This window comes from Notamacropus eugenii, chromosome 3 (genome assembly GCF_028372415.1).
Source record: "Notamacropus eugenii isolate mMacEug1 chromosome 3, mMacEug1.pri_v2, whole genome shotgun sequence".
Classification (NCBI taxonomy): domain Eukaryota; kingdom Metazoa; phylum Chordata; class Mammalia; order Diprotodontia; family Macropodidae; genus Notamacropus; species Notamacropus eugenii.
The window spans coordinates 425605066-425628058 of record NC_092874.1 but is presented as its reverse complement, the minus strand read 5'-3'; the positions used below and the strand labels follow the sequence as shown (position 1 = coordinate 425628058).

General features: G+C 37.6%; 1 protein-coding gene and 1 pseudogene across 2 annotated transcripts in view; one reads left to right on the top strand and one right to left on the bottom strand.

The window, feature by feature from the left end:
- Positions 1-22993, top strand: part of RAB7A (RAB7A, member RAS oncogene family) — a 58606-nt gene that overhangs the window by 25325 nt on the left and 10288 nt on the right. The window contains exon 1 of one of the 2 annotated variants that reach the window (XM_072598302.1): positions 22790-22874. The exons of the other annotated variant lie outside the window; for it this stretch is intronic. The gene's annotated coding sequence lies outside the window, so the exon portion shown is untranslated. Of the gene's footprint in view, positions 1-22789; positions 22875-22993 lie in introns of those variants that run through there. 2 annotated transcript variants of the gene reach the window in all.
- On the bottom strand, positions 10145-22794 carry LOC140497393 (ribulose-phosphate 3-epimerase-like; annotated as a pseudogene).

Genomic DNA, 22993 nt, shown 5'->3' with positions numbered 1-22993 from the left:
CTCTACCCCTCACCCCAATTTTTACACATCAATTTATATTAAACTTGGTATCATTAGGAGTGAGCCAAATGACCTGTATTTTCATGTTCTTCAACTAACAGAGTAACTAAATCTGTAAAGGGCACTTTCAAAAATATACTGAATGCACTTAAGTCTTGCTTAAAGAACCATTCCTTCTCTTTTTTGCCATTATGACTTAGAAAGTCCCAGAAATTTTTGGTGATTGAAGGAAGAGAACCACTCTAAAAAAAGTCTCAACAGTGATGGCAATGAGTGACTTGGAAATTCTCTAATCAACTCCTCCTCCCAAAGTATATAAAGGGGTTTTCACTGAGAATGTTTTCTACTGCTTAGACAAGTACATATAACCTGATAGAGGGGATGGTGAGACCCCTCTGAGTCTGTTTGCTCTCAGAAATGATTGCTGAAAAAACTCGAAGAGACCTGCTGCATGCTAAGAAAATAGTGCTGATCTAATAAGCCTCTCCCTAGGAAATGTAATCTTAGTGTTTTTGAGCGATCTGGGACCATTTAGAACAAAGCATTCTTAACTTTTTTTTGTGTCATGGACCCCTGGTTAAATACTGCCCCCCCCCCTTCTCATAAGTCTTCTCTTTAAAAACATTTTTTTAAAGATGTAGTTTTTTTTTCCTGTTCAAGTTCACAGATCTCCCTGAATTATATCCATGGAACCCAAATAAAGAACCCATGGTCATCTGATTTGGAATTAACTGGAATTTTCTTTAAGTTTGCTCATTTGAGACTTTAGGATTAAGGAATTGGTTTAGAAGGTAAATTAGCTAGCAGTCTTGAAATATAGCATTTTAAACTGCAGTTCCTTACAATTATCTTCTGTACCAGGTAAATCTAACAACATAAAGCACTGCTGACTCTCTTCCTGTCCCCTTGCTTCTCCCCCTCAGTTTTCCATCCTCCCTCTTTCCCCCAACTCTGGAGGCTGTTGGGTACTAAACCCTAGTATAGGAGTTGTATGAATGCCTGCTTATGTGAATTTTATAGGGAAGATTCATTATACTGCTAGTAAGGCATACCTCACATCCAATGAAGCCTAATTAATCTGCCCCTGCAAGCCCCAACATTCCTTTAATCAGAATGGAATTGCTAATTTCTCCCGAATTTAATGCTCTCTAATTCAATCTCACTTATCCAAGAATGAGCAATGCGCTGGTTGATACGTACTTCTAAAATAGTTACTTAGGGTTCTGTATCAGGGATAGCATATGACTATCTTTCCTAAATAGTTTGGGATCTTTATGTTTTGTTAATCCACAAGTAGTTAGGAATCTTGGGCAGCTGGGTTGTTCTGAACATCTTCCTAAGTCAAAACTGGCCTCAGACACTTACTAAAACTGTATAACCCTGGGCAAGTCACTTAATCTTTCTCGGTTTCCTCATCTGTGAAATGAGTGGAGAAGGAAATGACAAACCATTCCAGTACGTCTGTCAAGAAAAGCCCAGATGGGATCACTGGGAGCTGGACAGTACTGAAAAGGACTGAAGAGCAACAGAGCTTAAGAATATTGGGTGGTGGTTAATTCTTAAGAAGATGGAGCCTCAACTTTTGATAAAGTTAACAATTCTGGGAACTGCTCCCCTTTCTGAATAGATTTGTCAAGTCTAGCTATTTTTGAAAACCATTAGGAACCAGCTCTTTCAATTGGTGATGAGTCTGCATTTGAAATGAGTATTTAAGGAAAATATTAAAATGTTTAGCTGGATAATGTAATGTAGCTGTCTAATATCAAATAAAGAAATGTGATAGGTACAGTATACACAATAACTTTGGTTAGTTAATTCTTGTCATCACAGTATTTTCTATTCATTTTAGAGAAGAATTACCATTGCTCAAGGAACAGGAAACTTCAAGTTTGGTGCTATTTCTCAATAGATTAATCAAGAATTAAGCTACATGTTGTACTGTACCAGGCATAATGAGAGCTAAGGGCACAGGAAGTAAAATGAAACTATTAAAACTAATTTAAGACTGTACATTTATGTTGAGAATGATAGCTTAAATTACATCTTGCACAAGGGACAAGCATAGGAACTGAGACCATGATTTTACTCGTATAGGGAATTCCCAAGCGGGGAAATAGGGTCACCATCTCTGCAGCTTATTGTTTTAGAAGACTGTCCTTGGGCATGGAAAGGTTAAATGGATTACCCAGGCCACAAAGCCAATATTTTAACAGAGTACCTAGACTTAAACCCAGGTACTCTTGGCTTCTGGAGAAAAGGTATAAGCTAATTTAGCACAACAAAAAAAACTTAGGTACTTTAACTTGCCTCTAGGGTTTGATTTTACCTATCCTTAAAAAAATGATTCCCCAGTTTATAAATACTCTAGAGAATGTTCCTTTGAACAAACTTATCCTGGGCACAGAGGCAGTTGGGGAAAGGTTTTGATTTTTCCTGGCACTAGCTCAGTGGTCGTCTTCTTACTGTCTCACACAGAGAATTGTCATGCTCAGGTCCAGTGTCCACACTAATAAAAGAGTTAAAGACTTAATTGCATTGGAATAGGGAAACTACCCCTAGGATCTTAGTGCTACATTCTTTTTCTCTTGAAAAAGCTCTCCTGAGAGAGAAGGTGATGGGGACCTAAAACCAAAGAGAGAACCTTTTAAACCAGTTTCGTAACTATTGGGTGCTAGAAGACTTAATTTTACCAGATTTCCTAAACCCATGAAAAAATTCAAATGAACCCAGATATATGTGAACAGACTATTTATCACTGTGGAATTAAGATGTAGTAGAATCTTGTTATCAAGGAAGTTAAATGACCACAAGCTTTCTCATTGTTATTTTAGGCTGCTTCTAGACAAAATTCCAAAATTGGAAAGATATCTGAGACTTCCTACATTATTGCCCTGAGTTGTAACCTGACCTGACTAGAGAGTGCTTCAGAGTTACTCTTTTCATCATCTTTCCTCAAAAGTTTAGATTTCCTCATATAACATATATATGTGTGTACGTACGTATAAAATACATATTTCTTCCTCATTCAGCAAAATCTGCTTTTTCAGTCCCACCTCAACCTCTCTTTATCACTTTAGAACTAAGGGAAAACTTAGCCCTGGTATAACATGTATAATCAAGCAAAACAAATTTTCATATTGGCCTTGTCCAAAAAAAAAGCAGTTTATCCCTTTCTACACCCTGCATCCTATACCTGTCTCCAGAGGTAGGTAGCATGTTTCATCATTAGTTTCTGGAATTGTGGTTGGTCATTTTGCAGGTCCTAAGTCTTCAAAGTTGTTTACCTTTACCACATTTCTATCAGTGTATAAATTGTTTTCCTGGTATTCACCTCATTTGTCATCAGATCATACAAGTTTTCTCAGATTTCTCTGAAACCATCCCTTTCATTATTTCTTACAGTACAATAATATTCCATCAGATTTGTATGCTATAACGTGTTCATCCATCCCTCAAATAATGGGCAGTCCCTCAGATTCCCATTCTTTGCCTCAAAAAAAAAAAAAGGCTATAAATATTTTAGTATATTCTTGCTTTGCTTAGGACTAATCCCTCCCTTAAATGTATTGACCCTCTAAGTCCCTCTTCATCCTTCTCCCCATTCATTCCTGTTTCCATATTGAATGAAATGTATGTCTATATCCATTTGTTTGTTTATTTTCCTATATTTGAATGTAAGCAATTTATTCTTTTTTTAGTCTTTTCTTATCTTTGTTCATTCATATTTACTGCTTTATATTTCTCTTAACTCCTGTGTTTGAATTTCAAAGTTTTGACAGAGCTTAAGAGAGCCTTTTCATTAGGAATGCTTGGACAAGGGAGGTCTATTTTTCCTGCACTTCAGTGTTATTCATCCTTTTGGGTAAATTTTCTAGAATGTTGTATTCCAAATTCTGCACTCCTTTATAGTGGAGGCTGCTAAAAGTCACATGATCCAAAACTGGTTCCTTGACTAGAATCTGTCTGGCTGCTCACAGTATTTTTTTTCTTTGGCCTGAAAACTTTGGATTTTTGGCTGTGATGTTTCTGGGAATTTTTATTATGGGTTTTTTATTGTTTTTATTTTTTTCTCTTCAGTCTGTTTTCCAGGTTAGAGTTTTTTGTTTGTTTGTTTGCTATGAGACAGCTTACATTTTCTTCTGTATTTTTTTCCAGCCTTTTGACTTTATTAATTCTTTTTGTCTCTTATTTCCTTCTAGTTGGTCCATTCTCATTTTTCAGGGAGTTCATTCTTTGGGCAAGGTTTTACACCTCTTCTGCCAAGCAGTTGATTCCCTTTTCATTTCTTTCTTCCATGGCTCTCAATTCTTCTCCAATTTTTTCCTCAATTTTTTCATTTATAAAAGCTTTTTTAAACTTTTTTTTTTCACTCTTGCTGCATGTCTTCTAAGGAATTCTACTTTAGTTTATGCCCAAGCTGTGGTTTTCTTTGAGGCTTTGCTTGTAGATGTTTTGGAGTCATTCTCTTCTGGGTTTATGTCTTGAGCATTCTTACCACCATAATAGCTTTGGGATAAGATTTTGAGTTTCTTGTTTTTTACCTACTTTTCCAGTCTTTTGGACTTAGTGTTCTGGCTGGGCTCTCCCATGCTTCTGGAAGGAGGTTTGGGCTAATCTTGTTGCTGCTTTCTTGGGGATATTCCTATTGCAGTGTATCATTATGGATCTGGGGGTGCCCTAGTATGGGGTGTCCCTGTTTGACCCTCTTCGCAGTGTCAGCAGACCTTTCTGTCTCCTTATGCCAACCTTGGCTTAACAAACGACTGGCTTTTTCTGGATTTCCCCATCAATCTGTTGCATTTCCTAGGTCTGTGTAGAGGAGCACTCTTCAGCTCATTGTTTCCTGTTACTCTACCATGTAATATAGGCTCCCTAGCTGATTGTTAAATATGAGTATGCTTTTCTCCAAGTTTACGAATAAGTGACTTTTCTTCTTCAGTGTTAAGTTCCTTGGCTTCCCCAAGGCAAGAAGAAGATAGCCTGTAGCAGAAACACAGCTAGCATTAGAGTTGGAAGATCTGAGTTCATTCTAGCCTTGAATGGTTTTGGGCAAATTTCTTCAATGTTGTTGTTTAGTCATTTTCAGTCATATCTAACTCTTTGTGACCCCATTTAGGGTTTTCTTCGCAAAAAAAAAAAAAAAAAACAACAACCCTGGAGTGGTTTGCCGTTTCCTTCTCCAGCTCATTTTACAGGTGAGGAAACCGAGGCAAACAGGGTTAAGTGACTTGCCTGGGATCACAAAACTAGTAAGTGTTTGAGGCTGGATTTGAAGTTGGTCTTCCTGACTCCAACCTGGGAACTCTTATCTACTGAACTAGCTGCCTATCCATCCATTAAGACCCTGCCAAAATACTTTTTCCATGAAGTGAAATCTTCCACCAAAACTATTGACACTGATCTCCTGTCAGACATAATTGCCATTTTTAAACTACTATATATTATTAGTGTACATGTCTACTAGATTATAAACTGAGGTATTTTTCTGTTTTCTAAAATAACTTCTACATTAACATTTCAATAACTGTTGAATTGCTGGCCTCTTTAGGTAGTGATCTCTTGAGGACTGTAGATTAAATTTTTATGAATGCTAATTTTAACCCACCAGAGAAACTTTTTTGAGTGATTTTTAAAAATTCCTCTCAGAGGCAAAAAGTTATAATGGAAAGATCTCTAGACTAGGAATCTATACAAATTTGTTCAAATTTTGCCACTGAAACTTAGTAGTTATGTGATCATATCATTTCAAACACATACTAAACCCAATGCTACTACCTCCCCACCCCCATTTCTCTATTTGTAAAAACATATGCCTACTTAAGGTGGTCATCGGGCTCAGCGGAAACTTGCCTCTGCCACTAGGTTTTTATGGCCCTGAGTAAGTAACTAAGCCTTACTTTTCTCATTTGTAAAATATGATAAAAAATAGTACTACTTCACAGAGAATTCATTGAGATTATTTGGACTTTATTAAGGTGCTTTGAAAGCCTTAAAGCACTATTTAAATGTGATATTAGAGAAATCTGTCTTTTACTTTTATACAAAGGTATAAGAATAATACTGTTATGTTCCGTGAAGCCCTGGTACTACAAGTTTGTGAATTGGTACTCAGAAAGAAAAACTGAGAAAATCTCAAGTGAGCTAGAAATCCTGACAGGCAAATTTGGCCCCATGATTATCACTGAGACCTTGTAGGCTGCTACATGAGAACTGCAATGTGACTCTGAAAGACAACCCTTTTCAAAAGAAATGGGATTGGTAAAAAAAATAGTATATGGAAGGGGTTGGAATAGCATAGATATCACTCATATGAAGAAATCTAAGAACCAGAGTGGGTAGAGAGTCATAGTAAACACTTGGGTGAATATTAATAGAGTCAGAAACAAGTGATATTGTCACTAATGTATACTATAGACCACTTGGACAGAGAAGAAATAGATGAAGTGTTGAGGAAATAAATCAGAAGCTTGGCCCAAAGGCACGATGTTGTAATGTTTGGGGGACATCAATTATCCTGACATTTGTTGGGTCTCTGTGACAAACAGAACAAATTCTTGGTTTGCAAGAATGATTTCGTCCTTCAAAAGGCAGATATAATGAAGGGGCCAATTCTGGACCCAGTTATTGTGAAACATACTTTTTATTGATGTACTTTGTCTTCATATCATAGTTCTTTCTTACCTACCTTTGAGGTTAAATTCTCCCTTGTGGCATCAAGAAAGAAGTAAGCAGAAATATCCAATGCACAGACAATATTTGATCCTAGTAGCCTCCTGCTTCTCTGCTTTGAGGAAGTATATGTTTCATTAGCTGTTCTCTGAGATGATAATTGGCTTTTCTATTACTCAGAAGTTCAGCTGTTTTGGATTTGATTCTGATCAAAAGAGAAGAATGGGTTGCCTAAGTAGAAATGAGAAATGCTTCGATAGACATTGTCTTGACATTTATTCTGGATGTGGGGAGAACAATGGAAGGGGAGGGGGTGGCTTAAAATTTAACAAGAGAATTCCACCCAAGGGGTACCGAAGCACTGTGTAAGGAAAATCTGAATGAGAGAGAAGAATCATAGTAATTGTCATCTAAAGATGAAACGTATGGAGGCTACAAATTTTTGAAGTAGCAGGGTAGTGAATAAAAGATGAAATAACTGAGGAAACAAAGATTACATCTTCTGAGCACATTGATTTATTAAGCAGTGCAATTGCTTAACAAATTGGAAACCAGGCCCCTTCCTCAGCTTAGGGTTGGACTGAATACAGGAGGCTCTTATACATTAAGAACAATCAAATAACATTGATTCAAAGGAAACAATACAGCATTTGGTAATCTGATTTCTAATTGGATGAAAAATTAGGGACTTCCTAAGTTGGAAGGGGAAGAGCAAACAGGTACAATTTTCTAAAATCAGAAACACTTCCCGCAAGTATCTGAACCATCTGTGAACATGGAAACTATTGTATCATACTGATTGATCAGTATGGCACCAGTTTTTAGATAAGACTTATGGGTGGCTTGAGATGTACAATTGTTAAAAACGAGAGCAACAATAAAACCTCCTTGCATCAGTCTTTTTTGTATCTGAGTTTCCATTCAGCATAACCATCCTTAGTTAAGGGTGTCTAAGGAGCAGATAGAAGTGGTCCAGCTTCCCAGCTACACAGGGCTAGGTTCAAACAATACAACAGAGTTTTCTCTCAGCTCCTACTGTTGAATGATTTTCTCACAAGATGGAAATTGTAATAGACCCATTATTGAATAGAAAGGGAGCAGAGGCTAGCTCCAAAGTTGAGTCACAAGATGAAGTCACTTGCTTCACTCAGTGAATATGGGTCACTCAGTTCCTACCACCACTTGCTCGTCCAGTCCCATAGTGGAGAGGAGATAGAAGTAAGGGAGGATGAACACAAAAATAAGGTGTCTGGAATGCTGAAAAGCTTTCAATTCCCTGAGACATATTGGGAGTCTAAATCCAAGATAAATATGGAAATTGAGAAAGCACCCTGCAGCCCGGTCCTCTCAGTGAATTTAAGTCAGTAGGCCCAGTTGAACTACATGAAAGAACTGATGGCTGTACTCCACTAATGATGAGCTTTCACAAATTGAAGAATGGGAGAGGGACAGTAGGATTGGAAAAAGAAAGGTGTAGATATAGTTTACCCAGAATTTTGCAGGTATTTGATCTCATGCCATCCTAGGTGGCAGCATGACTAGATAGAATGGCCACCCAGAGAAGTCATTAGTGTCTTATCAGCTGGGGAACCAGTTGTGGTAGTGTTCTGTCCTTGAGCCTGTATTGGCTTACACCTTTCTTTTCCTTCAATGACCTGGATGAAGATAGAGAATACATAATAAATTTATAGATGACCACAAAATGGGTGGGAGGTTATTAACATTATGCATGACTGTCATGACCCTCTAACAGGTGAGAATGATGGACTGAATCAAATAAAATGAAGAGTGGTCTTGCTCTTTGACTTTTTTCTTTTTCCAGTTCCAAATTCTCTTCCTACCCTTCTCCCTCCCCCTGGAACTTAGATTTTTATAAAAGTATATGGTCAGGAAATAAGCCCTTTACCATTTCATCTTACTTCCTCAAAAAGATGAGGTTCCAAGACCGCAAACAACATCAAGTTCAAATATAACCAAGGTGACCTGTGTAGTCACCAAAGCAGCAGGATGAGGAAAGGGGTCAGTCATAACCTTTATGGGATGCTGTCCTCAGACTCTACACACTGAATCTGGTCATTTCCTAGTCTCTTCTGCTTGGTACAGGATTCCTTGTTACTGACTACCTTGCTTAAGTGGGTCTTGTTGGTTTCCCTCCCTTGTATTAGAGAGACTGTGTGGGTGATAGCAGGACCAAATAAGCCAAATGTGGAACCTAAACATGGAGTGAGGGCAGTTTGTATAAATGGGAGCTGCATGAGCTATTGATAGCTCAGGCTTCACTGAGAAAGCACAGTGTCCAGAACCAAGGAGCTAACGGTTTCATTTTCCCTCTTTCCTCCTCCCCCTTGTGTCCACAGTACCCTGGCACACAGTAGGTACTCACTAAATCAGTTGGATTGAATTAAATTGATTAGAGTATGAGGTCATTATGGTAAATAGCTTCTGATTTGCCTATTGTTAAAAAGCAAATGCAGATTGTGAAATTTTTTCCCTTCCCTCCAGCTGAGTAGAGTGCATAGAAGTCTGTGATGGGAGATAATTTGAAGAAAGTAAACTGGGCTCACAGGGACAATAATATAAAATGTACTACTTGAGGTGGATCTGGGGGAGAGCTTTAATTTTAAAAGGGAAGGTTAAATTATGCCATCTGAAGTAAGTACACTTGGGCTTTGAAGAAGTAGTCTAAAAACTGCCATTATGGAACTTGGAAAGGATTTTTAAATGCCAGAATAGTGCTCAGATGTCACTGTAGGCAGATGCCCCAGCCAGGCATGGTGGCCTGCTATCTTCTCTATTTTGTCATTCACTCTGCTCTACTTAGTTGCTGAAGTACAGTGTTGAAATATGTACTGAAATATGATCCTCTCTACTCAGGGCACAGTGTTTCATTAGCAGCATTGCCTTTTAAAAAGATTATGATCTTCTGCTTATGTGAGGATATCAGTGGGAGCCAGCAATTAGATCTATATACATCAAAGAATCCAAAGAAAGAGGAAAAGAACCCATACATCTAAAACTGTATATAGCAACTCGTTTTTTAGTGTCAAAGAAGTGTTTCTAAGGGGGTAGCTATCAGTTGTGGAACAGCTGAACACATTTTGCATATGAATGTAAGAATGTAGGGACACTGTTGTCCCATCTGGGAAGGTTTCACTAATGTCTAAGATGAATTGTATGTACTGATTGAGAGTTAAGTAAATAGAACGATTTATATATACAATTTATAAAAGTAATGCTGTAAAAAAACGGTGTTGACTTAAAAACTCTGTAAGAATGTAATAATTGGTATTATATAGTGCCATGAGGTTTGCAAAATGTGTTAAAAAATATTATTTTATTGTAAAATAAAAATATATTGTAATATATTATTATTATTATCCCCACAGGGTTAAGTGACTTGCCCGGGTCACATAGCTAGTAAGTAAGGCCAGATTTGAACTCAGTTTGACAAGACAAAGTTTCCTTATGTAGAGTCCTCTAGGTAAGTGAAATAATAGGTCTGTTCTGTATCTGTCCATTTTTTGTTATTCTTAATTGCACAGTTACTGTTACATTCATATACACAGTTCATCTGTTCCCCCAGTCGTTGAGCATATCACTTTTTCCAACATTTTGTTGCTAGATAAGTGGTTATGTAGAATATATTATAGTTTCAGTAGAAACATCTCTCCAACCCCCTAACTTACTACAAAAACACAATTCTGGCATTGTAGTTGACCTTTGATCACCTCATCTCTACGTATCTATCTTAAGAGGCAAAGATTTGAGTATAGAATTTGTAGTCATTCTTCATTGTCTGCCTCCCTCCCCCCACCAAAAGCCTGACCATAGGACATATAAGGTCATAGAATCATAGATCTATAATGAATCTTAGGAATCATCTATCTCTGTATTTGCAACTTTGTGCATTTATTTTTTCAATATGTATCTATTTCTATCCTTTCAGAGAGCTCTCATTTTGGGGGTGTAGTTTATGTTAAGGACAGACTATATTTAGACTAGTAGCATGTTGTCTGTGTTGAGTAATTATTTTTGTCCTGATCTCCCTTTGTATTAGAAATACTTGATTTAATTTGCTCCTGTCATATAGCATAAACTATCTCACTAAGTTCTGAATGTGAATTTTGCTTCTAAATTTTTTAAATAAAGTGATCTTTTTTCTTTTCAAATTGCTTCTATAGGATTTTCCCCCCAACCCACAAACAAATACCTGCTGTGTCATTGGGAAATGAAAGACTGGTTTAATCGTGTCTGTTTTTGCCATAGAACTGAAACTCAAGATATGCTACTTGCTAGCAGGGAGAAAGGTCATTATAATTGTACAACATTCTCTTTTCTTTTGTCGTTATTTATATTTCAGTGGTTTTACTCATTGTATATATTGTTTTCCTGGTTCTGCTTATTTCATTTGCTCCTTTTATCAGTTCATGTTAATCTTCTCATGATTCCCTGAATTCTTCATAGCCATAGTTTCTTCATGCAGTAATAACCCATTACATTAATGCACAGTAATTTATTTAGTCATTTCCTGGTCAGTGGACACTTTTTTGTTTCCTTTTCTTTGCTGCTACAAAAAGTGTCATAGCACCATTTGTAAAATAACTTGGGCTAATGCTAACTTGGATATGAAGATACTTAATGTAGACACTTGTATGGTTCCTTTTTTCTTAACCACTTATAGCACCAATGTGATATCCACAACAGCCGCTATGGATATGCATTCAGATTTCCAGGATAAATTTGCAAAATATAAACTGCCTTCCTCAAAGATGAAACCAAGACATTTATGCACACATCAGAAAGCACAATCCATCATAGTAGCCCATACACCTTATCAGTGCAGGGAGCGCGGCCATCCTCAAGCCTTCCCTCTATCAGCCCTCCCCACAAACAAGTTCTCTTAAACAAAATCACTCCCTTTCTCACTCATGCTAGCCACTGTGTTCTATTCTGTCTGCGCGCGCTCTCTCTCTCTCTCTCTCTCTCTCTCTCTCTCTCTCTCTCTCTCTCTCTCTCTCTCACTCTCACTCTCACTGTCTTTCAGCTCCATTCAGCAGGCTCTTCCCACCACTGGCTCCATGTGTCTCAAATTGTGGGTTGTGCCAAAGCTCAAAGCAGGTCACATGGGCTTCTTAAGGGGCAGGGAAGATCTTCAGCTTCCCTTACCATTACACCACTATGTCCTTGACCCAGCCACAGCCCACATGGAATTTCACTGAGCCAGACTGTTGAGATCGGTTTGGCTCAGGGGTGAGAAACTTTTGGCCAGGAGGCCCCATGTGGCTCTCTCTCTAGTGTCTCAAGTGTAGCCCTTTGACTGAATCCAAACTTTGATTTGTTCTGTGCTGAGACCCAGAAGTGATGAGGGAGATGTACAGGGAGATGAGGGAGATAGGAGGGAAGTCATGGAAGCAGTACACAGAATCTTCTGCAAGCATTGTGACTAGAGCAGAGTGCAGGAAGGGGGAAAATGAGTTAATTTTGAAAAGCAAAGTGAGAACTGTATTGTTGAAGGCTCTATGTGTCAGGCTACAGATTTGATGCATTATTCTAGAGGCAGTGGGGAGCCACTTTAGATTTTTGATAGTGGACTAAACAATTTTAAGAAATAATGGTTTGGCAGCTATGTTGAGAGATTGGATTGGAGCAGGAAAAATGGGAGGCAGCTAGACAAATCTATTGCAGTCGTCCAGAGGAATGGTGGGATTGACCTGCAGTAGGTGTCTTGTGATTGATGAAGAGACTAGTTAAGACTTGGCAATTGGTGATATGTGAGAAGTGAAGCAGAGCAAAGGCAGAGGCAGTTGCAAAGCTAGGTGACTAAAAGAAAAGTGCTGCTCTGCTACTTCTTAACAGAAAATGGCAAAGGTGGTTTTTAAAAAATTTTTCTCCCTCTTTCTCCTCCATCCTCATTGAGAATGCACATATGCAGTCATACAAAATGTATTTCCATATTAGTCATGTTGTGAAAGAAAACGGACCAAAGAAAAAGAAGGTAAATTTTGAAAAGTATGCTTTGATTTGCATTCAGATTCTCTATATAAGTTCTTTCTCCAGGGGTAGATAGCATTTTTCATCATGAGTCCTTCAGAAATGTCAGATCACTATTGCTTAGAATAGCTCAGTCATTCACAGTTGATCATACAGTGTTGCTGTTACTGTGTGTGATCTTCTGGTTCTGTTCACTTCACTTTGCATCAGTTCATACAAGTCTTCCCAGGTTTTTCTGAAAGCATCCTGCTTGTCATTTCTTCCCCTCACCCCCCACTTACTAATATTTTACCTCTTATCTAATGACATGTAAAGATAGTTTTCAACATTCACTTTTATAACATTTTGAGTTCCAGTTTTTTTTTCTTCTGCCTCTGAGATGCAATTTGGCTTTTTAACCCCAGGACAACATATTCTTTTCACAAAAATCAAGTCTTCCAGTAAAAACAGTATGTTTTTTGCCACATGAAAATTTAATTCCCAACTCTTAAAAACCTAGTAGTTCTCATGTATGTACCTATTTCCATTCTCAGCATGTCTGTGTCTGAAGTCAACGAAATGAACACTAACTGCTCAGGACAGACAGTGGTGCATGATTCTTGAGCTTGTGTTCTTGTGCACCAGGTGAAAATGAGGCTGAATAAGCTGATCTAGGGAGGTTGGACTAGGCACGAGCAGTGAAGCTGCCTGGAAATCTCATCTGTCCTGAAAGTGTTTCTGAGCAGCTTCTGAACAGACATTTCTCAAGAAATTAATGACAGCTCTGGGATCTTCACTCCTCATGAAGGCACTACCAGACATAGTCATATTAGCCCCTGCATATTTGTGAATTGTGTCAGGACCTACTCCACCATCTGTCTCAATATCCAGAGAAGGGAACTGGGTCCTCAACCAGTGAACCTTTGGCATCATGTCTTCCATGAACTTTTGCCCCTTAAACCCAGGTTCCACTGTTACGACTAAGGCCATATCTATCCAATTGGTCCATGATGCCAAATACTCAACTGTAGTGCCAGGTTTAATAGCAAGACCAAACTTTCATCCCATTCTCTTTAATATCTTTAATCAGTGCTCCAAGGTTCTCAGTAACTTCCAAATGAAAGGCATATTGATTTGCTCCTGCTATAGCCTCTGGCTTTGTCCACTGTTCAGGTCTAGAAACCCATCATGTGCGTGTCAAAGAAAGGGTCTTGTCCTAGCTGTTTTCAAAGCCTTTATACCACAGGGTGACCAAAGGTGATATTGGGAACAAAATGCCCGTTCATTACATCCAGATGCATATAGTTGGCCTCAAAATCCAGCACTCAGGGAGCACTTGGACCCCCAGGCAAGCCAAGTGACTGTTGAGGATGGACAGGCCAGTTTTGCAGCCAGATGCCATGGTGGGTGCAGGTAGCCTGAGTTCCAATTTTTTTTCCCTTCCCTTCCTCTCCTATCCTCCACCAAGACAGGCAGCAATCTGATATGTTATACATGTATAAATCATATTAATCATACTTCCACATTAGTCATGTTATGAAAGAAGAATCAGAACAAAAGGGAAAAAAACACAAGAAAGAAAATACCAAAAAGAAAAGTGAAAATGGTATGCTTTAATCTGTAATTCAGATTCCACGATTCTTTCTCTGGATGTGGATGGCATTTTTCATCATGAGTCTTTTGGAATTGTTTTAGATGATAGTGTTGCTGAGAAGAGCTAAGTCTATCATAGTTGGTCATCGCACAATGTTAACTGTTACTGTGTACAATGTTTTCCTAGTTTTGTTCATTTCTCCCAGCATCAGGAAAAGTTTTCTGAAATCTGCTTACTCCTCATTTCTTGTAGCATAATAGTATTCCATTACATTCATATACCATAACTTGCTCAGCCATTCCCCAATTGATGGCATCCCCTCAATTTCCAATTTTTTGCCACCACAAATAGAGCTACTATAAATATTTTTGTCTATGTGTGGGTCCTTTTCCCTTTTTTTAATGATCTCTTTGGAATACAGCTTGTCATTTCTTACAGCAGAATAGAATTTTGTCCCAAACAAATATCACAGTTTGTTCAGCCATCTCCCGATTGATGGGTATCCCTCAACATACACTTAGAAAATGGCAAAATTTTAACTAGAAATAGGTTTAGGGGAGAGATAAGTTCAGTTAGGACAATGAGTTTATGTCATTCCAAGGAGGCATCCAGATAGACACCTGGCATTTGGTAACATAGGACTGCAATGCAGCGTGAGAGCTTGGATTTATAGACTTGGGGTTCATCTGCATAAAGATAATTGAACTTAAGGAAGCCAATGAGTATAGAGAAATGAGACAGAGAGCCCAGGACAGAACCTTAAGGGTGCCCATGTGAAAAGTGGTACTTAGAATCTCTTTCAAACCATGGAAATATAATGGAGTTTAAACTAGAGACCTTTCTAAAAAGATGGGGAGTGGGTTTAAAAGTAAGAATGTCTGTTGTCATTTTCTTATTCTTTGACATAGGTATGTAAGTGCTCCCTGTAGCAATAGGAAAAGGAAAAGAAATTGAGGAAATATGCATAGTCAAAGAGAAAAGAATGACCACTTTTTGAAAATATTGATCGCCTCAGATAATCACCTAAAATTAATTGAAACAATAACTCTCCTGTACGATAAACCTACACAAATTGTCAACTTTTCTGCATGTTATCAACAGAAGTCAACAGGAAGAAATAAAAAGAAATTCTGTTAACTACAGAATGTATATATTACAGAGTCTAGCTACCAAGGCAAATGTAGAAACTATATTAATACAACTACAGTTATACTCTTTACAGCAATACAGACTTGAATAACTAGAAAAACATCAATTGTTTATGGCTGGGCCATGCCAGTATAATATAAATAATATTACTGCCTAAGTTAACCTACGTAGTTGATGCCATATAAGTCAAAACACCAAAAGATTACATTATAGACTTAGGAAAAAATAATTCATCTGATAGATGAACGGTAAATAATCTTAATGGAAATAATGAGAGGAAAAGTAGAGGAAAATAGTTTAGCAATACCATATCTTAGTGCTGATTAAAAAATATAAAGGTCCCCAATATACAGAAGCAAACAGAACTACAAACCTAGTTTTAAATAACCTAAACCCTGACTTCTGGGACATTAACTTTCACATGTCAACAAAAATTGTTGGGAAAACTAGAAAGCAATTTTGGCAGAAATTAGGTTTAGACAAACGTGTTACCATATGCCAAGACATAGATTCCAAATGAATATTTGATTTATGTATGTTGAAGGTCACATCATAAGCAAATTAGAGGAGCAAGGAACTAAGAGGTCAAGAAGTAAGTTCATGTCAAGGGGCAAACTTGCAGAAGATAAAATGGACAAATAGCAGGCACTTAATGAATTTCTTTAGTTGAATTTTTGGCCAGGGTAGAGGGGAATTTATGTTAGTGATAGAGAATTAGCTTCTGACAAATGACAGCTCTATAGAAATTTTTTTTTTTAACTCTAAAAAATGTGTTGATAATCTTTCTATCCTGGGCTCTCTCTTCTCTTTTTCTTCTATACTTTTTCATTTGTTTATCTCATTTACATTCATGGTTTCAATTATCTTTTCTTTATGGGTGACTTTCAGATCTACTTGCCTAGCCCTGACCTCTCTCCCAACCAGTGATCTCCAGCTGCCTGTAAGTCATCTTGAATTTGATGTCCTATCGACATATTACACTCGACATGTCTGAACTCATCTCCCCAAACCATCCCTTCTTTGTAGCTCCCCTTTTACTGTCCATCTTCCCACTTACCCAAGCTTGCAGCCTACATGTGGTCCTGGACTCTTCATATTTCCTCCCCATTGCATGTCTAGTCAGTGGTCAAGTGCAGCTTGGTAATATTTCTCACTCTGACACTGCCATCAGCTTGATTCAGTCACTTAAAATTATCACTTCAGGGTGGGACTATTGCAAGTAGCATTTGTTGGTCTCCCTGCCTCCAATCTATAATTCAGTTCAAATTGATCTAAAATGCAGATCTGATCAGATCACTTTCCTATGCTCGTGGTTCCCTGTACACCCCTGGGATCACATATAAAATTCTTTGGCTTGCAAAACAGTCTTCTCCCTCCCCACCCAGGTCTTCTTAAACTTTACTCCCCTTCACATACTGTCATCTGTTGATACTGACCTCCTTACTGGTGGCTAAACACTTGACTCCAAGGTCCTGTGACTGGCTGACCTACATGCCTAAAATGCTCTCTGTCCTTCTCCTTGCCTCCTGGCTTCCTCAGTTAAAGTCCCACCTTCTCCAAGAAGCTTCTAAGACTACTCCAGTTTATCCTTTTTATATCTTATTTGTACCTAGTTTGTATGTTGTTTACCTTCATAAGACCCTGCTCTTGAGAGCAGGGACTGCTTTTTTTTTTGCCTTTTTTTGTATCCCTAGCACAGTGTCTGGCATGTAGTAGATGCTTAATAAATGCTAGTTTATTGAGTGACAAATCATAACTGGCAGTTTTTATTAATATCTTGTTTTTACATCATTTACATTTCCTAATATATTCCCCTGCCCCTCAGACCTCTCTTATAACAAAAAATAGAGTAGAAAAAAAGTTCCTCACAGTAGTTTGAAATAGCCACAATTCCCCCTACCCTTCAAAGAAAGCAGGAAGTTGCCTTCTTATAGCTCTTTGGGGGGCCAGACTTGTTTATTTATTTGTTTTCATAAATTTTTATTGATGTTTTATGTTTCTTACCTCACCATAGTATATGGTGTAAATATGGAGTATATGGGGTAAATCCTCCCACCCCGAGCTATCCCATATGACAGATGTTAAGGGTTTTTTTTAGAGAAGGAAAAAAAGCATAATATATTTCTCCATTGAGAAAGTTCAGAAACATGCAGTGTAAACCTCCCACCTTCACCAAACGATAAATTGGAGGTGACCTCTCATATCCCTTCATTTGAATCCTGTTCGAGCTTTATTATTTTATCAAATTTATTGTTTTTTGCTCATTCTTTTCATCTACATTTGTGGTAGTCACTGTATATTTTCTTAGCTCTGCTTCCTTCACTCTGCGTGAGTTCATAGAGATCTTTCCATGCTTCTTTCTGTTTTTATCACATGCATCGTTTCTTACAGCTCAAGGATATTCCATTTCATTCATGTTTCACATATTCTTTCCATGCAGATTGTCATCCTGAATTATGTTTTTCCTGTTCTGTTTACTTCACTATTTCAGTTCTTTTCCACATGAATGATGCATTTATTAAGCACTTATATGTGCAGAGCACTCTGTGATAAGTACTGGAGATACAACTAGAAAAGTTAAGACAGTAGAGCTCACATCCTATCACAGATGGAAGGTTTCAGCTACACGTCATTTGGAAATGTCATTTGGAAAAGTCCTTGCTCCTTATGGGGCAGCAGCAAAGCAAATGTTCCCCCTTTTCTAATATACTAGTACCAAGGATTTGGGGGCAAGAACTTCCTTTTCCTGGTCTTCAGTAGCTGGTGGTCATATATACCTTCACCATGTTCATTGATTGCTGCAATAAAATATTTTATTACATTCAATTTGTTTAGCATTTATTCAAATGCATGAGCATCTACAACAAACTAAAATTTGGGGGTATTTTGGTGGCTGTCTTTTCATCAACTTTCTTGGGGTATATGTCTAGCAGGGCCATCTCTAGTTGTGAGGTGAAATTTCACTAATTGTTTTGATTTTATTTTGTCTTTAGTTATTTGGAGCAGTCTTTCTTTGGGTTGTTAAGAGTTTGCAGTTCTAAATGGTATACTGTGTTTTATGCTAAGACAATTGGATGCCTAGGAAAAATGTCTTTAATCTATAGTGGAATTTCTGAGCAATCATGATCAACCTATTGGACGTAAAAAGGAAAATCTTCACAGAGAATATTATCTTCTACCATCTCCATGCATCCTGGCTTCTGCTTGATAGCTGGTTTCTAGTATGGAAAAATTGCATTTCCCAACATAGAGCCAACACTAAACACTATAAAACTCATTTCTTTCCATTTCAGGAATATTACTTCCAAAAGGGAGAACAATGAACCCACAGTTATTTAAATGGGTCAGTCTTTTCCACAAGGTCTGGCTTCCTCTAATTATTGTTGTATAGTATCTGCTGGTAGTATCAATTTTCTTGACTATTTAAACATTGTATAAAGATTAATTTGTAATACTTTAATGACATAGTAATGCATAGGTCTGTGCCCTTATTTCAGCCTAGGCTGTTAACTGTTTTCCATTGTGCTGGATATTGCTTCATGGCAGGATGACCATCTTTTTGTTGTCACCTATGCTCTTCTTTTGACTACATATCACATCCATAACCTCTGCTCAATTCTGGGACAGATGGTAGTAACAGAAGTGCAAGATCCAGGTCAGTGATCTGATCTTCCATTATAAAATGAGTGATACTGGATTGTGAGGTGTACAAATTTATGCTCAAAACTGAATAATTCCTTTTCTATCCATACCTTTAGTGAAATACTGATTGTATTCCTTTAAATGATTTCTTTTCATTGTTAAGAAGAAAGTAACATTATATTTTGTTTTTACTGTCATCCTTTAGAATTCAGTTTTCACTTTTAAGGCCAGGTTATTCTTATATATTTCACATGTAATCTTTTTTTTTATTATTACTTTTTAGTCATAAAACAAAGGTTAACTTAAAAGGCCATGTGGTTTTCTCTCTGCAGAAATCAGAACTCATCTTTTAAAATTTTATACAAATGTACAAAGCTCATTTGCCATAAATATCACTATTCGGGTTCGCTTTCTCTGTGGAGTCCTTAGAAAACTGCTCCAACATCATCCACAATATCATCCCACTATACACCACCTGTTCCATGAGTCTCAAATATTTTTATTGGGAGGGAGGTTAATTTCTGTAGCAGTAAATAGTAGGATTCTCTCTTTTGTATGATAGTAATCACTTACGAACAGCTTCAAAGAAAGCATAAATTGTGTTACAGTAATAGCTTCAGCTTTCCTAAACTCAATTCTTTTTTGTTTCACTATATTTATAAAAACTTAACAACTTTTCTGCACTTGTCTTTGTTGAAAGCTTTGGCGGTTTGCTTTTATATAATTATTTGGTATGTTTTCCTTCAGTGATTGGAATAATGTTGTACCATTAAGATTGGTTGAAAGTAAAAAAAAAAAAAAAAGCTTGCAGTTCTTTTGATAATTATTCATATTCTCTGACAACTTGGTTTGTAGGAGCATATGGATAGGAGTTAAGACTACCACACGCCTTGCCTTTTCCTATTTCATAGGTAAATATTAAGGTCAGAAAGCTATCATTGTTCAAATGGTCCAGGATATGATTAATTATTAAGAATAAGAAAAGGACTCAGTTGAGTGAACTTTCAGCTTATGGTTCAAAGATAACTGTCAGCAGAATCTTTTCAGTCTTTGTAAATCATAGGATGTTGAGAAGGTGGTATTTGAGTGCCTTAAAAATCTTTATCTGCCTCGTTCTACTTACTTATCTTTCATTAAATACAGGCGGGGCAGAGATTTGAAACAGTGCTATCTCAAACAGGAGCAGTCTTTGTTTGGCCCAAATGGTGGCCAGATAAGTACCTCCTAAGAAAATTTACCATTGACAAGCATTGTGACTTGCACAACAACTTTGGCATTAAAAGGTGAGAAGGAAGGCCTGGTAAACAGCACCAGGGGAAATTGCCCAGAGGAGACATGACTGTTAACCATGAGAATAGATCAGGTTTGACTAAGTGAAGGACAGATACTAGAGATTTCTGTAGACGATGTAGACAGATGTTAAAACTGCTTGACAATAGTATCAAGACTAGCTATTAAAAGGTTAATATATTCAAATTTTTACAATACCTGATCCATGCTGTTTTCCCCCCTTTTTTTGTCTTTAAAAATACTATTTACTACATAGAATGACTCTGGGCACAAGATGAAGAGGGATACTTGGCGAAACTCTGGTGAGGAAGAAAACAGAAGACAATTTGTTTTGTTTTTTTAATTTAGAGGCTTAATCACCTGCCTGTAACTGGCAGGTTGTGATTACTAACAACAAAGACAACCGTAGATAACAGTTACAACAGCACTGCGCCAAGAGCTTTCTGTAGATGTTGCCTCATTTGATCCTGACAACAGCCCGATGAGGTAGATGCTGTTATTATCTCCATGTACAGTGGAGGAAACTGAGGCAAACAAAAGTTAAGTGACTTGCCCAGGGTCATGTAGCTAATGTCTGAGGTCAGATTTAAACTCAGGGCATCCTGACACTATTCTTAGTCCACATGGCGTCCATTGTGCCACCTAACAGTAAGTAACTTGACCTGAAGAAAGAAGTGCATTAATTAGTTATTTAGGAAAATGAGTCAATTTGTGATGGGAATGGGGCAGTCTGAAAAGTGTCAATCCAGAGAAGCCTCCCCAAAAGTATTATTTTAGCTTTCTTGTCAATGGATTAAGATTTTGCTTCCACCACCATTCCTTTTTTTAAAAAAGATTTACTTTTTTAACCTTTTTTTTTCTGATAAAGGAACGATTTTGTAGGAGTAGCTTTTGTTCAAGTTGTAGACAATGATTAGGCTCCTTTATTTCTCTTGCCTTACTTTACTTTAAATTCCCTAGGATATTTTTTCTGAAGCAGACTGCAGGTCAGTAATTGTCTTTTTAAGCTAGACTGATACATTTATGGGCACTAAGGAGCTCAGCCTTAATATTAATACTTGCTATGTTGTGTTGTTGTTGTAGTTGTTCCATTCATTTGACTCTTCCAACCCATTTGAGGGTTGGAATGGTTTGCCATTTTCTCCTCTGGTTTATTTTACAGATAAGGAAACTAAGGCAAATATGGTTTTGCTGAGGGTCAGATTTGAACTCTGGAAAATGAGTCTTCCTGACTTCAGGCCCGGTGTTCTTTCCGTTGCCACTGTGGGCAAGTCACTTAACCTTTCTAACGTTTTCTCTTTAACACTAAACTATGGTTGGATAGTGCTTTGTAAACCATGAGGCACTATTTAAGAGGCAATTTGAAAAAGTGGTTAGCACCTTAGAATTGGGAAAACTTAGGTTCAGACTCTGCCTTGGACATATACTAGTGGCATGATCATGGGAGTCACCATCTAACATGTTTCAGGAAAGGAAGAAATTCCCTACTAGAAATTATCCACAGGCCTAGAAAAAAAGCTTTGTAAATATGAGGTGTCCTATTTAGGAAAGACATACATGTTTTGTTTTTGTATAGTTGACTTCTTTCCAGGAGGCTAGGAATATTCTCCAGAATACTTGGGTAGGAAACTCTCTACATGATTTAAAAAGGAAAAAAAATGCATCATGATCTTACCCAAACTTGAGCCCTTTCTATGTAGAAGCATCATTTAATATCAGTAGCATTTATGTGGCATGTTAAGGTTTGAAAATTGATTTACAAATATTTTTATTTTCTACTCACACCAACACTGGGAGGTAAATGCTATTATTCCCATTTTTACTGATGAGGAAGCTGGGTTGGGCATTTAAGTTTAGTTAAGTGACTTGTCTAGGGTTACACAACTTTTACTTGTCTGGACTCCAGATCCAGCTCTCCACCCACAGTGCCACCTAGCTGCTCTCATTTTCTAATTTGTCTAAATATTAGTCTCTTAGAGTCCAGCAGGACAGTTTGATAGAGAATATGGGGTGTCCTTAGTTGGATTGCTTTCAAACTCTGTCTGAAGTCTCATAGAAATCCCAGTCTTATTTGTCATCAGAGCAGCCTTTGTCAGACTGAGCTACCCTGTAGTTCATCAAGAAACACAGAATATAAGCTCTATTAATCACCAATGATGGTACATTCCCCTGACCTCTCAGCCTTGTCTGGTGAGCAATTCCTGATGCTGATAGCCAAAATAAATTGAGGTTGGTCTTGGTGTAACCTCATGTTGTCTGCCACCACAACCCCTTGTGACTACACTAGAGTAGCAGGTGCTCATTGCAGCCTTGCTGATAGGGTTGTTAGGTTTCTCTTAGCCTTAACTTAAAATAATTTGTTTAGTGGCTGTAAGTCCTAGATGTCAAAGTTCGGTGTCAGAGCAGTATCAGCATACCTCATATTTTACCTAGGCAGTTAAATCTCAGCTGGTTTTGGTTTTTTTTGTTTTTCAGGACTGAGCTTTGAAGTTCCAGGCCATTTGACCTGAATATAAGGAACTTGGGGGAAATCATCTTTTTAATCCTTGCTACATTTGAGGTAGATTGAAAGAGACTTGTATATAGAGTAACTGTTGCTTTCAAAGATCATTTACAAAAGTGCTAAATCCTTTGTTCCATCTTCTATCTGTAGTGCCCTTTGTCTTTATAAAGAGAGCT